The sequence below is a fragment of the Egretta garzetta genome, unplaced genomic scaffold (assembly GCF_000687185.1).
Source record: "Egretta garzetta isolate BGI_Z169 unplaced genomic scaffold, ASM68718v1 scaffold1030, whole genome shotgun sequence".
NCBI classification, from domain to species: Eukaryota; Metazoa; Chordata; class Aves; order Pelecaniformes; family Ardeidae; genus Egretta; species Egretta garzetta.
This window is the reverse complement of record NW_009258308.1, coordinates 160920-163640: the sequence shown is the minus strand read 5'-3', so window position 1 is coordinate 163640 and position 2721 is coordinate 160920. Positions and strand designations below refer to the sequence as shown.

The following is a 2721-nucleotide window of genomic DNA, read 5'->3' as shown; positions in this document are numbered from 1 at the left end:
CTTGCAACGTTTTGGCTTGGCCAGCGCTGTCCATGTCCGGCATGGATGTGCAGCCACCGCCGGGCAGGCGTCCTCCTGTGTGACCCCCGTCGGCGTCCCGATGGGGCTGACAGCACCCACGCAGATATCCGCGTTACAGGGGTAAGAGCCAAATTCCCCTCCCTCCCCCTTTCCCCCACAGCAATCAATCACTCTTCATATACACCAAGATGGGCCATTACCCAGGTAGAGCGCACCGTGTGCTCCGCTCACGTTAATACGGGAATTCAGGAGGTGTAAGCCTTTGCATTGGGGAAGGTGGATATGGATACCCTTAGGGAGATGCTTTTCTTCCCCAGAGGGACTGTTTTGCCCCTGGGGGGGCAGCGGGGGAGAAGCAGGCAGAGGAACCCAAGGAACGATGCTCTAGACCTCCACCCAAAGCAGGTTTGGACCCTGAGTTTGGGTGGAGGATGAGGATGGTAACAAGCTGCCTGCGGCCCTCTCACCAGCAAGGAGAGTGGGCAGCAACTGGAGGAGGAAAAGAGCCAGGCAAGGAGGTGGCCTGGGATGGAGGCCAAGTACTTCACACCTCCTAAGCCAAGAGGGGCTGACCTGGAGCCACCTGGAGTAAGGACGTACTGGGGGTCACGGGGAGCAGCGACAGCCTCCTCACCTCTACCCGCCCCTTTCCACTCTTCTCCTGCTCCTGGAATCCCCCACCTGAATTTTAGCAGCTCCTAGTGTCTTTAATGCTTTTGATTTTTACTTTTTTTTAGCCACCTCTTCCCCACTGAGGGACGGAAGGAACACGCTCTCCCACCCTGGTCCGTGGGAGGGGACAGATCCTGCAGTTCCCCAGTCTTCCTTCTCTATTCAGGGCAAAACCACTTTGCAGCTGGAGGTCAGATTTGGGTTAATTTAGCTTAATTCAGCCTCTGCTGGTGTTTACAGCTCTGCAGGACGTTAATCCAGGTGCTCACAGGCCCGGCGCCCCGGGTGTCACGCTGCCGCTGCAAAGAGGTGCTGGCAGAAGAGGTGGAAGATGGAGGGCTTGGATCATCCAAGGTCCATCCTGGCCTCCTTAGGAGATGACTGCATGTCCGGGGCAAGTGTCCAACATCCCATTAGCGAGCGGGAGGCCGAGGGAGGGGAGGATTTCTTGGGCAGGCATCAGATCCCTTGCTCAGCAGGCTTTTAGGGGAGCCGCTGGGTGGAGGGTATTAATTAGGTGAGACAGGCTACGACGCACGTGCAGTAGCAGCGAGCCTGCAGCCCGAGTGCGGTGTCCGTGGAAAACCACGGTGTATTTTTAGCCTGAAGGACAGAGCCGGCGGCCCCGTCTCTGACATCCCACATCAGCTCAGCGACGGCGCTGTTGCAACTCTGGGCACCAGTTTAATGTGAGTCAGGAGAATGAGTTCAATTCAACAGAAATTGGATGTTTGCGATTCACAGAAGGAACGGGACAGCTCTTTGGCCACAGCAATCCCTTTTCCTTTGAAACCAAGGCTGCTTATTAAACGTCAGCGAGGTCAAAATGCCCTGTGCTGTGAATGCCACCTTCCCTTTCTGAAGAGCCTCTGCAATGCAAAAGCCACAGAGCTCCCTTCCCGGTTTTTATGAGTAGACCTCAGGCATGAATGCATTTTTCAAAGGCAAAGATAAACCCCAGCTTCCTTTCACTTTTCAATTAGGCTACCGGGTGTCTTCTCTCTGCTCTAAAACTGCAGTGTTTTTCCCAAAATACATTCAAGCTGTCACTGACTGTGGCGCTCTCAGCTTCCAGCTGGTCGGACTTCAGCGAGGAAACAGGCTGCTGGGCACTGCCTGCACATCCAAAAAAAAACCAAACCCCAAAAGCCCCAAATCCCACCAGATTCCCTGGTCTGGGATGCCTCCGCGTGAGCGTGACCCTTGCAAGCGGGACATTTCTGTGCACATCTGCTGGCGCAGCACCCACCCATGGAGCAAAGCCCTCGTGGCTTGGCCCCACGCTGTGGTTTTTTGCTGCCTGGGAGGAGGAGGAAATTCATTCCCCTGGGATCGAGCTGGGAAGCAAACTGCGGAGCGATGGGCACGAATCCTGCCCACTCGCTGTGGGCGGGGAGGCAAAAGGTGCTGGCTCTGCCATCGGAGATGCTGGAGCCATCGGAGATGCTCGAGCCCTGCCGACGGTGCTGCGCTCCCGCCGCAGGGGATTTTAAAGTCGCTCAGAGCGGGCGATTTGGCAGCTGGCACCGGTAGGTGCAATAGCTCGGGCTGGTGGCTCAGCGCTACCCCGCCTGGCTGCCGCAGCATCATGCCAAGGGAAACCAAATTAATGGGGGAAACATAGAATCATGGAATCGTTTGGCTTGGAAAAGCCCTTTAAGCTCCCCCAGCCCAACTGTTCCCCTACCCCTGCCATCCCACCCCCAAACCCTGGCCCTCAGCACCGCCTCTGCCCGGCTGTTAAATCCCCCCAGGGCTGGGGGACTCGACCACATCTTGCAAAATGCCCTCACACTGGGATTTTTCAGGGTGATTCCTTCCAGGACTTGGTTTCCTGGTGCACGTCTGCCAGTGAATGAGCTCTTGTGTTTTTGCAATGGGGTTTTATCCATCACCATCACTTCCAGCCTTGGGGAGGAGGGGGTGGAGGAGGCAGACAGGGGTTTTGAGGAAGGAGGATGAAGCTCCCCAGCGCTTTGCATTGGGAAGAACATTCCTAACCTGGCCTCCACCTGGGGAAAGCCCCCC

At 56.5% G+C, this 2721-nt stretch overlaps 1 protein-coding gene and 1 long non-coding RNA gene across 2 annotated transcripts in view; one reads left to right on the top strand and one right to left on the bottom strand.

Annotated features, from left to right (window-relative positions):
* SLCO2B1 (solute carrier organic anion transporter family member 2B1) overlaps positions 1–2721 on the bottom strand; it is a 54065-nt gene that overhangs the window by 21521 nt on the left and 29823 nt on the right. The window lies entirely within an intron of this gene.
* Positions 1–2721, top strand: part of LOC118452310 — a 15110-nt gene that overhangs the window by 3631 nt on the left and 8758 nt on the right. The window lies entirely within an intron of this gene.